The sequence below is a fragment of the Temnothorax longispinosus genome, chromosome 4, assembly GCF_030848805.1.
Source record: "Temnothorax longispinosus isolate EJ_2023e chromosome 4, Tlon_JGU_v1, whole genome shotgun sequence".
Lineage (NCBI taxonomy): Eukaryota > Metazoa > Arthropoda > Insecta > Hymenoptera > Formicidae > Temnothorax > Temnothorax longispinosus.
In genome coordinates, this window is record NC_092361.1 from 22,577,729 (window position 1) to 22,593,265 (window position 15,537).

A 15,537-nucleotide genomic window follows, 5' to 3' on the forward strand; every position below is an offset into this window, starting at 1 on the left:
CATATGTATATACTTACAATCTTTGCGAACTATCCTCGAGTTTCATTTGCAGAGTAATTATTGAACACAATTATAAATAATATTTACTTACCTATTATTACTATTATAGATGTAAATTATATAACGGAAAAAAAGAAGTCGTAAAATATGGACAACTAACATTTTTTTGTTGCGAGAGCTATATTTTTAGCAATAGTAGCACAACGTTTTGTTACTATTGCTAAAAATATAGCTCTCGCAGCAAAAAAATGTTAGTTGTCTATATTTTACGACTAGATTTGCTACGGTAGCTAATTTTTTTTCCGTGTAGCTATAGGTCAATTTTTAAATTTATTCGTTTTAATGTGATGGAAAACACAATTCTTTAATAGAATAACTAATTTTAGTACTGACAAAACAAAAAAAGAGAGAGAGAGATACTGAATACATAATAGATTTTATATTGGATATTAAGAAGATGCATATTTTTTGAACATGAACATTTTGAGACGATAATTGCTTTTGCTAAGAAAAGATTTGCTCGAAATCAGATGTTTCGATGTTAAATGGTATTCTCCTCTCTGAATCTCTCCTCAATTGGATCTTTCACATCCATAAACTCGAGAGAGAATGCGTTATGATCGGAATACCTTGTAGGTACAATGGCATGTTTCTGATTTTACCGTGTATGCACTCTAAGCGTGCGGTATCTTTTCGTTGATACAACGGACGATAGGTATTCTCTCGTACTCGGCTACAATGCGGGTAAAACGCGTAGGTATAAAGACACGAAGACTATATGCAATGGCATGGTGCGAAGCGGACTAAATAAAATTCAGAATTTATGGAAAACGAGGGGGAGAAAAAAAAAGAACGAGCGGCGAACGAGTGGAGAGGAGGAGCGCGCCGGTAACGGGCGGACTGGGAGCACCTACTCGCGCGGAGGAGCTTCCCAATGAATTTGAATAAAAATGGGATGGAGAAAAGGTGGAGATACTCGAGGGAATCCAGAGAGCGAGAGGGGAAGGAGAGAGATAACTGGAAAGAGAGAGCAAGAGAGAGAAAGAGGGAGATAGAAAGAAAGAGAGAGAAAGAGAGCGAGGGAATGAGAAAGATGCAGTATATTCTCGGGGTGGTCGAACGGGTAGGCGGTAATGGCGCGCTGAGTTTCTGCTCGTATGAGAAAACATTAGATACTCTAGATATTCGTGTATGATTGACCTACACGATTGGCCGATATTTCCAATCGACGAATGCTTATGACAGTTTAATATATTGCTCCATGTACAATAAATCAGTAGCATAATACTTATGGCTTTGGCCATTTTTCTAGTTCCGTCGATAGATGTGTTTCGATCATCGAGTTGTGTCGTATTCGATAAAGATTTAGATTCGGATTTACCAGTCTTCGGAATAGGATGGCCGATAGGTGGAGAATATTCAAAGTATATATAGGGAGCATGGCTGCCGTCGGACGCGATGGCGTGGACCGTAGCATGGCCGCTTGCAAGTCAGCAGTTTCGATTCCTCCACTTTTAAATCTTTAATATTGCTTGTCGTATTTGAATTTTTTAGTCGCCATTTCTGTAATCGTTATATAATCATGTTCAAATATTGCGATATATAATAGAGTATTAAATATTATGCCAATATAAATGTTACTTTAATGATGAATAAGAGTTTTTTTTAGAATTAGAATCTCGACATGTTTGAGAATATTATTTTTTATATGTGAAACAAGAACTAATTAACTTTTTCGCTTTTATTTATTACTATGATGAAACTTTTTAATTTATAATAATCAAATAGTTTTAGTAATCACACACTTAATAATGCTTACTGAATTTTTCAAATATTTTCTAATTCATGAGATAACATTATCTGAGATTTAAGTGAAATAAGAAATTAAGAAAATTACAAATTGTGAAAATATTTTTTATGAGGGACATAATCTTATCATAATTTGATAAGATCATAATTTGATATAAATGAATAAAGATTTTATTTTAAGATTCCATTCTAATCAACATAGTTAATTTAATAAAGTGATTAAATTTTCAAATATTGAACTATAATTTGAAATCTAGAAAAAAGAAAGAAGGATGTAATTTCGATTCGATTTTATCGAGTTGGAGAATCATCATGGCCGCAAGTGATGCTTCTCAGCGACACACACGTGCCACGGAGCGCGAGATGGTGTTGCCGATGGATTGCCCACGCATAGCGACTCGCGCGATCTCGCGACAGCCATTTTGAATTCCAAGACTCTTTCTGCAGCGAGCTCGCCGGTCCGGAGAGCGGAACCCCACCAGAAAGGGCAGGAGAACCTTCTTCTGCGGATACCGTCGCGTCCTCGTCTTATTTTTCGCGTGTCAAAAGACCGAGACCGTGAGCAATATTGTTGATACTTGATGTTGCAGCCGCGTATACCCCCGCCTCTTCCGACTCCCGCATATTCCGCTTGGCAGGAGGCCGCCTGCATTTCTGTCGACTTTTTATTTTACGTGCCCCATGTTTCGGCTCTTTCTCTCTCCTTGTTAACTTTATTTTTTTAGTTAGCGATATATATATATATATATATATATATATATATATATATATACATATATTCAGGTTAAGGAATAAATAAATGCTCTATTGCAAATAAATATGATGATTTTTTAATGAAAATATTATAAATACAAATTTGAAATCATTTCTTTGCATTTTCTACGTTTATCTTTTTTTCTATATCCATATCATTAATCAACTCGTTACGAAACTCTTCACTCTGCACAGACAGATATCCGCACCTCGGATCTGCAGGGATTATTTGTTTTACAAGAATAGACTTCTATATCAACTTCCTATGTGTGTGTTTAGGCCCGCGATGCAAAGTCGGCGGATCGTTCCGGTGATATGTAAACGTTCTACTTTATGACTGACGACAAGTTTATGTTGATTGCTCGTTATAGTCATTCTTCTTTTCTGATTTAAATCCGTACAATGGATCCTATTAATATCCGATTTTATTTTAAATTAACTGTTACATCCTTTTTATACTATTATATAGAGGAAGTGCCATTCAATACTTATATTTCCTTGGGTCGAATTCAATGGTTTTATTCAAATTCAAGATAGGGCTGACGTCACTATGTGTTTGACTAATACAATCTCAACTCCCTTTTGAACCCTCCTTTGTTTACGCTGGGCCGGCAGAAATTTATGAAACCACTTACTCTCCGCTCGGAAAAATAACTTTTCATGTTCCTAGCGGTGTCACCCTCTTAAACCACCGCCCTCTTTCATCGCACCCCCTCTATCCACCCGCACTTTTATATGTTCCGTAATTTTCGGAATTCCGAGATAGAAGTACTCTCATTTCATTTCAGAGATTATACCGACTCGCTCTTTTCTACTTTATCGATCTAGTCTGGTTTAACTTTCAGCAGTTTTACAGAGATGGCGTCTATATCAAACTGAAACTTTATTTAATCAAAGTTCTTCAAATCGTGGAAAATGCGGGTCTCTTAGAAAAAAAATATTTTTTTAGATATTAAAGTTTTAATATTAAAAATAATACAAAATCTAATAGGAGATCATCATTTTCTCTAATGATAAAAATACAAACCAATGAGAATATGATAGTTATCGTTATTATTAGCGTAGAATATATATTATTGATTATTTACCGCCACCTATGTGCAATTATATTATAATTATTAAAAAGTGTTTAATAGTGATTAAATAAAGACAAAATATATATTTTTAGATAGAAAAAATTTTTGTATGCTACTGTACACATTTGTTTCAATTTTTTTATTGATTAATTTTACACATTATTACTTAAAAATTGTTTATAGATATTGTTAATAGAATATTTTTGAAATGACAATCTTTTTCAGATTATTGTTTTTTACATGATTAACATAGTGTCTTCTGCTTTATTTTTTACAAGGTTTATTATTGCAAAACTAATTTATAATAATAGAAGCTCCATTTCTTAGCACAATAATAAATTATCTCGCGCGAAGGTTATAATTTATCTCAAATTTTCGAAACCTTGGAACAACGTGCTGTTTAATATTTTGTATGTATCGTATGTTGTCTCTTTTACATCACTCATTTTTTATATGTCTCATTTTCATCTCCATTCCATTTACCTTTTGAAAAAGATTCTATCGAGGATCCCCATCTATTTTCCGTAACAATAATTTCAAGGGCTCCTCCTTCCAGTGTGGACCCTTACACCACCAACTACCCTAAATCCTTTTTCCAATAGACGTACCCTTCAAGGTACCAACTCGTTACACTTTTTCGCCATAATCGATCTATCGTCAAAAAAATGCAAAGTGTTACCCGACATTATTTATCACTTACCTATCCCTGCCTTTTTTAACCGTCCAAATCTTTAGTCAGATCTTAATTTCGAGAGCATGATCTCATAGCATTAAAAGATGTCTCACACATTTATTCATATTTTTTAAATACTTCAGAGACAAATGTGCGCCTAGTTATGATATAATATATGTATATTTATTGTACAGATTATTTATTGAAAATTATCGTTAAAGGGATATCTACTTTTTAAAAGTATGGTGCGGCTTGTATTATTTTGAGGTACCTAATATTCATCCACACAAATAGCTATTAATATTGGAGCTTTTTGAAGATAATACGTCATATAACTGCCGAGTGCTCGTTATTAGACCGTCTGAAGTGTTTCCGTTAAAGTTTCATAGCCGAATCTCGGATTGGTTGCTTGAACTTCAGTGATTCACAAATACGAAATACAAGAATGGATCCAATAAAAACTTCCAAACTCCAGACTGTTTTATATTTAGTTTACTTTATACTTGAGATAATCTCTGAAAAGGATATAGATAGACATTATTAACTGTTTCGCTATAAAAATTCATATATGATTTATGTGTAAATGGATTAAATTTTGATGCTAGGATTATTTTATACCTAATTAATTAAAATATTAGTAATTTCGTGTGTTATATTAAAATAAAACAATGAGTGTACTGAGATTTCGAAAATGTGAAATAAGTTACAAAAATATAGAACTAGTTATCGTGATATAAGATTAGTTCAGGATTTTTCAGACTAATGAGACCTACGAACAGTTAAGTAAACTGTGCCATGTAATACAGCTGACGAGCAAATGTAGCAATATAAACAGAGATTCGCAATACATAAACGAAGATTTCTCGACAACCAAACGTAAACGTCGGCATATGCGTGCGATTCGTAGAATCTGGTTTGCCGTAACGGATCTGGATCAGGGATCTGCAGAAAAAAAATCATCGTTTTTATAAATTTCGAATAACGTTAAAAACGAAATGGAAAAAATTTCTTCTTTCTCTCTTCCTCTTTAAGTTTTTAAAAGGATCATATTTTAATAAACCATTTAATTAATTATTTATTTATTTATTTTAATTGGCAAATTAAAATAACTGATTTTCTAATCAATAAAACTGCTACAGTCTTTATTATCCAAATGAGTTTATTAATTATTCGTATAATATTTTCCTTTTTTAAGTTAAAGCTAGATATACAGGAGTGAGTAAAAAATATTGGCAATATCTATAAAATTAAATTTTTTATATATTAATTCAAACGTTATATTACTGAGACTATTTCGTATATAATTATTATGTATTAGTATGCAAAGAATTAAAATACTTAATTTCTTACAGAAATATAATTTTCTTATTCAATATTGCTGTCATAATTCTCTTGAATTTTTTTCCATCACAGTAGACGAAATAAATTTTATTTTCGAAATATTTTTGGGCGTAGATTGGAATAGTGATTACATATCGTTTCATCTAGAAATTTTATTATAGCGTCGGATAGATAAAAGGGGCGGGTTTTTAGACAGAGCAGATGTCAGTCGGGCGAAATCTAGGGAAAGTGGGGAGGAAATGTGAAACTGAGTAAAGAATAGAGCGTGGAGAACTGGTGATGGTATGCCGCCCGACGAGATGGAGGCGGAGAATAGGATGAGAAATACCGGGGGTGGATCAGACTGCCTCTCATTAAGTTAAATTGTCTCTTAGGATGAGCTTCCTTAATTACTTCGCCTTCTCTCCGGTTCTCCGCACCTCATATACCTTTTAGATATATTTGTGCGTGTAACAATAAAGTACTAGGACATTTCGAACAATATCCGTTGCCATTTTGAGTCAATGAACAATTTGGGAATGTTGTTATAAATTTATACTATGAATATAATTACGTTGCCACGATTTGTGTGTTGCCACGAATCAATACCTTGCATCGTGTATGATTAATCTCGGTATGAAGAAATCATAATATCAAAAGGTTTCTTACGTCAAGATAATGTATTAGCTTCACTGTATTCTATCTTACGAGCGGCGAGGGATGCGCAGCTTGACAGACTGTAGTGGTGGAAGACAGGGCAGGGGGGGGATAAAGTTAGGGATGATAGGTGGAGCTAAGAGAAGAAAGGGGGAAACACAGTCTCTAAATATGCTAATACCTGCGCCACGGGGTAATGAGTTTCTCGCACTACCACGATTCACCGGATTGCTATGCATATATATATTCAGCTATAAACACAACTTAGATTGCTATATGTAGCGTATCAGCTGTGCCACAACGTAGTCGTTTTATATCTTGGCTTTTGACCTTATCACGCCTTATCGTAGGGCACTTGATATGATATATGTTAAACATTTTATCGAGATGTAGCAACTCGGGTTATAATTGGCAATAATTATTACTACAAAAACAAAGAAGTTTTCAAGCTATTTTGTATGTAAATCAAACTTAAAAGTGTGTGAGCTAATTATTTAGTCGTAAAATTCTTTTAAAAACAGTTTTAATGACTTTAGATTTGAGCAAACAGAGATAACCCATATTCTTGAAGCTATTTGCGTTTCATGTAGTATCAAGTATTCATAGTTGTAATCTAGCATTCGTGATAACGGATTAACGTAATCCGCGCACGTGGAACGCGAACGCAACTCTCTCTCGTAATTTCCGTACATTTCCACCTTCTACTCCAATATCCGGATCGCCATCTCTATCCCCTGCGCCCCGTCGTCCATCACATTTTCAATTTCCACCACGTTTCCCGTTTCCTGCTTCAAGGCTGCTTCGGCTTACTTCGATCATAGTGGATACCTCGGCGATGCCGTTTCATTGGTCGTCGCAAACCCATCAGCCTCACCGTCGGCAGTAGGCTGATTCACTCGCGGCAACGAGTTTCAAGTTCCGTTTCGAGCGGTAGCTTAACATTCAAATAAATTTCTCTTTACTTACGAATTCTTCGAGAAATTCGAGGCCTATTTTTCGCCGGCAAAGATCCGAGTAGACGCCATCTCTCTTCATCGTTTTACAATTTTGACATTATCTTTATAATGATTATACGGTACCTTACAAATAACATTATATTATCTTGTAATCGTCTGAGACTTCGATGAGCGTGCAACATGCGTTGAACTATTGACGTTTCGATCAACATTGCACGCGTGTTACGCCTTACGGAGGCTAAAGAGACGTAAATCCGAGCGTGATGGAACGATGTTTAGAAAATCGTGGTCATGAAATGTCAAGGAGGCGCGTGGCCTGCACCGACGACGGATGACGATGCCCTGGGAAAAACTAGACTAGGCGTTTTTATGGGCCATCAAATTACACCGACCACCCCATAAAATGTTTAAGCGGGCTTCCGTGTAAGATACACAAGCGGCGACTAGGATAATGTTCTTTGGTAAAAGTGCATCTACTTACCTGTCCAATATAAACCTGATTTCGGGAGGATCTTATTGAATATTCTTTCCGTTCGCACTCAGCTCGTCTTTAGTAGTACGCCAACTTGCCTAAAACATTCCGTCTGTCCATTAATACAATTTTTCATTGACTTTTGTCTATCTTAAAAAAAAACTGCAAATTCTACATATTCTTTAATTTTGCACGCGAACTGTTTTGTGCAACAATTAATATAAATTCTTATCTAAGCGCTGTGTAACTACTTAAGAGACGACAAGTAATGATATATGGAGAAATTTATTACGTTATGTGTTTCTCTCTTTTTCTTTTCTAATATTTCCCTGGTTGACTCGAGGGAAATGAAGACATCAAAAGTACAGATGGATTTGCTCGCAACAGTAGCTTCACACATTTGGCTTTTATTAATCCAATGTCTGACTTTGTGAATGAACGCATAAACGGCAACAGGCTACGTCGTTAATATTGCGTGACAAGAATAAACGTCGCCCATAATTCAATATTATAATTATACCCTCGTAAGAGGCTTTATTGTCCTAATTAATATGCATCGTTAAAATAATTGCTGGTAATGCAGATTACTCTTACTACCTATTATGAATGTTTAGTCATCTTACTACTGTACGGTTTTGTGGTTAAGATTTGTGATCATCGTACATAATCCTTTATCTTTCGAAAGAATTAATTTAGATTTAGATGTTTATAAACTACTTCATCGGTTTTTCTCTAATCTAAAATAGTTAAATAGTACATTTACGTTTTTGCTAATGCGTCTGTTGTAATTTATAATCCATTGTTATTGTTCCGATTATATATATATTTTTTAAATTATTTTTTATGTAGATTGTAAATAACATGCGCATTTGTCGTTGATTTTATTTAAAAATCACGGTCAGAAAATGCGCATTTCGATACAGGCTTTTTGTTAAGGAACAGATCTTTTATTGCGGACATGTAAAGATAAGTTTAAGTGAAAAATCGATGAGCATACGTGTACGTGCACATTAACCGGCTTCACATCCGTTCCCTCCCGTAAGTATCATCGATGATAGCGTGACGGCTCGCCTCTCCACGTTCCGATGACACGGCGGTCATTTTAAGCGGGATTCACGTATCGGGACCACCCACCTTACGGAATTGGCTGATTACACATTCCTTAACTTCAGCGTTTTCGGCGTCCCGTTTTAACATTTGCCAGAAAAATTCGGATAGCGTCCGCGCCGGCTGATTCGTGAAGTTCGTTTCGGAGATTACCGCAGGTTTGTGGCTTGGCGACTTCTTTCTTCGAGTTTCCTCATTCCTTTTTTTCATACCGCAGGGTAGGTATGTTTCTGGATCTACTAATTGGTCGTAAAGGGAATGATGTTCGGGCTCGGAGTCGAGTTCCCGTCGTTCCAAAATGTTCTTTGCGGGACGGCTTTGCAACTCGGTTCGTACCGATGAGTGACTTCTTTATCGGGATCTCCTCTTCTAGAAATTACCATTTAAAGTTCTATATATGACGTGTTGCTTCCAAGAATATATATTATATATTTTAAATTTATAATTCATATTTCATTTATATTTCAAAAATATATATTAGTACAACCCTGATTGTATCGATTAATTTTTGCACTTCAATTCACACTGGTTGAATGGATAATTGAAGAAGCGTTGCCAAATTCTCAAATTCAAAAAAAAATTTTCCCCATTTATTATAATTACTTACTTTCGCGATTAATTGAATGTATATATAGATTGTACATCATAGCTCTTCTACACTTTCAATGATAAATCCTTGCAGAATCCTGTTCTCTTTACATTACAAAAAAGGAAAGGTTTTCAAAGTAAGAAAATTCTCTCCATGCAAACGTTCGTCCGATCATTAGGCACGAGGTCTTGCGGGGAGTTTGTGTACATTTACAAAATTTTACCCCGTGGTTCGCAACCGTTTGTTCGTCGACGGCGATGCCGATGTCGTTGGTGGTGGCGGTGGTGGTGGTGGCAAATATATTATGTCTCTCGTAAAATTAAGTTTTTACGATCATTTTATGGTCGCGCGCGGCCCGTCGATGCTTAGTACCTATAGGTGTGCATTTCTCACAGCTGCGCTAGGGGCTCGTGCCGACTCGTCACGGATCTCTTTCATCATACGCGTCGGTAGAACATTGTAACTATTTTTATGGACCGCAGATTTGGCCACTGAGCACCTCGACAGGTATAGTTAGCCGTTGAATCTGTTTGGACGCCTGTTATAAGTAAAGCAAATTTTCACGGTTAACAACGATGATGAACCCTACCGATATCTTTCATTGCACTTATTTGATTTTTCTGAAATAAATTGAAAGGTTTGAAATACATTATTTTTTTACATACATGCATTTAATAATCTTTGTGAATTATTGTAAAGGACATATGATATTATAAAAATATGATATGTACGTATCAAACTTTCTTTAGGTAGACTGGTAGACGAAACGAAAATTTATTAGTTTTTCAATTATTGACGTGAATTAAGTGTTATAGTTCTAATTTTTCTAGTAAACAAATATAGTACTTTTAATAACAATATTTTATTGAAAATTGAAATAAATTGCACTTACTTTTTAGTTTCTCTCTTTCATTTCTCTCAGGAATATACCACAGTTTTGTAACATATCCAGATATACAAGAACTTTAAAAGCAAATGTATATTTAAATGTATACATAAATTCATATTTCCCGGAAAATTTGATAAATCCAACTGGACCGACGTTTTCTCTCGAAAGACAAGCATAGACTGAAGCTTCCAAAGGATATTCGGTTATTCTCAGCCGGTTGCTATACTTTCACTTTGTATGAAAAACTTGCCGAGCAAAGAATTTCACTGAATATTGGGTCATCGAATCGTATTCATAAAAACTGTTTTCTGACCTGCATTATTTAGGGGTGCGAGCGTTATTGAGAGAGTGAAATTGTGTTTCTGGCAACGTATAGAAATGTTATTCGCAGATATCAGTTGTATAATATAGAATGCAATTCCATAAAACACACATACATACTTTGCCAAGATAACCATAAATAATAATAATAATAATATTAAAATATATAACTCTTTACTAAAGATACAACCAGTAGATATTGAATGTATAAAAAAGAACATAAGTTAATTACTCATTAATGTTGTGTTTGCATAACGTATTAAAGAAAAAAATATGATATATTGGTAAATTTTTATTTCACGCTCATTGCTTTTTCTATCTCCGGTGTATGTAAATCACGAACTTTATCAAAACCTGCGATCTTGGGATTTGACGTTTATCTATGTAAACATATATGTATACATACATCATACATATGTATGCATATAAGCTATAGCGTGTTTGCAGATGTATATATGCTTTAATACAAATAAATGTATTCACAGCCGCTCCCGCGAAGGTTGGGAAAAATATGGATATATTCGCATACGCGCGTGATAAGAATATGTATCGTCTTCGAAGAATATTTTCTTTAAAATTATTAATGTAGCGAATTTCATTTTTTTTTCCAGAATTTTTTCAATCGTGTACGTAAATATTTTACATTGTAATTTGATTTAACATATTTACTCATCGTAACTTTAATATATTTTCGTTAACTTTACAATCAAGTGGGATTTATGGTTTTAATACCTACAACATTTAAAGCAACATAAGCAATTTTTGCTGAGAATGATCTCTGATTCATATATTGCAAAGTAGTTTTTAATGCACCCTACATCACAAGATATTTTCGTTTTACAGCTAGGAATGAAAAGAAAAGTTTCGTCGGATTGCGCGACATTGACATGAGTGTGTATAGCTCACATGTTCGTCATGCGCATGATCTAGCGACGGTTATGGCATTTACGCGCATCGGTGAAAGCCGAGACTGAATTCTAAGGAGAGATCGTGCCTGTAACCGTATTATTTTAGTTGAATTATTTATAGAACATTGCCACAGGGAAAAATAACGGCTAGACATGCGCGGAATGCAGCGATGTCATGTTTCTCGTATAAGTTTGAACAGCCGGGTTTATCCAAGTGTCATTCTACCGTTTTTTTGTCTTATTTCAAGAATACTACACTCGTCTAATCATAAATCAAACGTAAAATTGTCAAATTAATCGAAAGGTTGAAGACAACAATATTAGCCATAAAGTTAGCGGACAAGCAGCTGGAAAAATCTACGAATCATTAACGCTCTCATCTGTGCTTTCTTTTCTGCCATGTTCGTTATAGCTCAAGGCAGCCTTGACTAGTTCAAAAAAAGACTGTGACGCAATGAGAGGAAAGAGAGAAAGGGTGAGAGAAGGAATATTATATAGCAATACTATGAAAGTTTGTAGTCGAATCTGATACTTGGTTTCGAAAGCTTCTCTTCAGCTTTTAAATTACATTTTTATACTTGATGCTAGTGAAATTGAGAATTGTTAATTAGAAAACTCATTGGGCACTGAGATTAATTATCATTAAGTCGGAGTCACATATAATTTATTCAAAATTAACCAGAAGTGATTAGGATTTACAATTCACAGTAGGACTTGATAACATCCGTGAACAATCTCATTCATCGTATTTTTTTTCATTGAACGATTTTTTCTTGTTGAATTTTTATAATAATTTTGTGTATTTGAAACAATTTTATGTAATAATGAATGATGGAGAGTCGGGTGAGTCCGTTATATTTATAAATTCATTTAATTACTGCAAAAATATATTTGGATTCGTAGGTAAATTAATAAATTACAAATGTTGTGCGTAACTTTCTCTTAAATGAATCGCCCAGCGGGTTGTAGTATCTCGAATCTTCTTATCGTATTGTAGTTTAATCGTCTTCTTGGCGATATAGTAAATACTTTGTGCGGCGATCAAATTATAAAGTTAAGGCTCAGCGCCATGTTAATCTTAGAATGGCGGTTCGTTATCTGAGATATAACAAGGAATTTGGAAGTTTTCGAAGCAAATAAAAGTCACGAAATTACATTTAGTCCCTTAAGTATTTGTATACGTATATATGTGTATGGGATAGAGTGCACATATACAGTGTCCTAAATCGTGCAGAAACCGTGCAGGATATCGCTGTACCGTAATATATTCAAAATGAACTGAGATAAGACAGAGTCGACCGGGGTAAAATCGTGGACGGGGGTTTGGGGGATGAGGCTAAATGCCTTGGCATCTGGATATCTCTCGCGAGGCGTGGTTGCCGGATAGCTTTCTATCTATAGCTCCGCTTCCATGCGGCCCCCAATCTCTTCGAGTACTTAACGCGAGGAAAATGCCTCGCGACACGCTAGATCGGCTTCACTTACTTTATTACGCCGGGTATGCGGAAGATTGATTACGTCCAATTAAGTATCGATACATTCGACAATACTGCTTTTATTATACAATTGCTTTCTTTACTTTGCGTCAACTATATTTTCGTATGTAACGTTTACTGTACAAAGCGAAGGATTATTATAAAAATTAGTACAATTTTTGTTCAAAAACTGATAGAAAGTAGGAGATAAAGTATATTAGGAAATAATTTACTCAATAGATTATAGATTCATCCAATTATCGTAATCATGACATCTTAAAGTGACAATTTCATAATATTAACGGCAATTCATAAAATGTAACGGGATCTTTCGAATGCGAGCTGCGCATCGACGACAGACGCGCGTGCACGTTCCCCAGGTAAAACGATGCAAAGCAGCAGAGTGGCATGCGGAATATATGTATATATAGGGGCGACAATAGATCCGCGTGGAAGGGCGACAAAAACGAAAGAATGAAGAAAAATCCTGAGAGACTTTGCCTGATGAGGATGGTTCCCATGACGACGCAACCCCAGGAACACGAAATGGTCTAGCCCATTCTTGACTCAATACCGAGCCGCCGTACACTCACATAGCCTACGTGCTCAAGCTCACCACCACCTTTCCAGTCTTCAAGCCCTCTTAAGCTTCCCTCCCCCTTCCCGTGTTGTCCCTTGCATCCTTCTTGCTCCTCCTCTATTCTTACTCAAATGGAAAATCCCGCGCTTACTTTGTTCCAGCTATACATCTATATTGTACATATATACGGCGAATGAAATACAAATCAGCGACCACAGCTTAAGTTAACAAAAAAAGCAGCTGTACCCTGGTACTTTAAAATAGCTCTATTACTATTATGAATTGCGATACGCTGTTTTACGAATTAGTGACTACGTATTCAAATTCAGATACTGTCATACGTTTGATGAGAAAATGAAAAGTTAAAAATAATTGAAATTATGTTTCTGCATGAATTTTGCATGAATTAACTGCGAGTTCTTGAGAGTTATCTTCGAAAGATCTTACGTGGAATTTGCATATGCAATCACACACAATATAATACTTGTTAATAATTATTAATAAAATAAAAGAGACTATACATGGATTTTCATTTTAATAATCGAAAAATAAACGCATTTGAGTAAACAAAAACGAGTACGTGTCGTATATTTAAAATAAATCGCAGAATAAATGTAGAAATTTTTACTAAAATATATTGGAATTGATTAATTAACCAAGTAGAGAATAGTGAGAGAGGCAATATCGGAGCCACGCGCGGTAATTATTGCGCAATCAATATATAGTCAATAAGGTAAAATATATTAGTCAATACATATTCGGACGTTTTTTTATTATTTTATTGATTTGACTATGCGTTTGTCGACCGATATATCATTTTGTCGTTTTTGACCAATTTATCGTTTATAAATTTCATGTATATTAATTTGTTTACACGCTGAAGATGACACAAAGAAAGTGTCGAAACGTTCGAATATGTATTGACTAATATATTTTATCTTATTTTGACTATATATTGATTGCGCAATAATTACCGCGCGTGGCTCCGATATATTGCTCCTCTCACTATTCCCTATTTGATTTATTCAGAAGAGCCTATACTTAGTTCATTATGATTAATTAACGTTATATTGCAAACAACACGTGGAAGTTAAAGTGACTCGCCAAAGAGAGACTTCACTTGTCGCTTTCATCAGACATAGTACGCCAGTTCCACGTCCCGCTGGGCGCACGTCACTGCCATATTGGAAGCGCTCCACGAACCGCCGACCATGATTGGTCGCCCGGCCATCTGCGTCTGCCTCCGAAACGAGAAGGCGTCCCGGTGCCGGCAGCATTGAAGCGCCGAAAGGCGTCTCGACGCCCCGCTGAAACTGGCACGCGTCGCGTCACACGGTTATGAGACGCGTTATTCCGCTCTTCCAACCCTCCCTGCGCCCCGCGACCCCCGCGAACTACCACGCGAGCTATCTCGCGCCCCGGACGTATTTTCAACGTCTGTTTTCTCATTTAAAACCCACGAACCAAAATGGGACGACATATACCTTAATTAGAGCGAGATCTTTCCATTTTGAAGGCAAAGTGCTATTATATGTATAACAAAATAACACACACTTAAACGGAGAATAAAATTATAATTTAGATACGTAGACTATAATTGTTATTTACGTGTTATTATTCTACGTTGCTATTTGAACTCCCAGCGAATTGTTCTCGAGACATAGCAGCACCCTAAACACTATATTTCAATTTCACCGTCCGGTGGGACTTAAGATTTCTTCATTGTGTAGAAGGGTTAAAATTTTTTAATTATCTCGGCGAAATTAAATCTTCCGCCATATTTGAGCTTAGGGTTGCTGCCTGTCAGCGTAATGAGAGACAAAGGCGAGAGAGAAAAAGCGGCAGAGATTAATAGAAACTCTTTCGCCGTACAAAAGATTCAGAATATTAAAATGATACTGCTAAATTATATATTCACTTCAACGAAACTTTTTTATTTGCAGTTTTTGTTA

The 15,537-nt window shown here is 35.5% G+C and overlaps 1 protein-coding gene across 1 annotated transcript in view; it reads left to right on the forward strand.

The window, feature by feature from the left end:
* The window catches only part of LOC139812137 (uncharacterized), an 80,490-nt gene that overhangs the window by 62,595 nt on the left and 2,358 nt on the right, over nucleotides 1–15,537 (forward strand). The window lies entirely within an intron of this gene.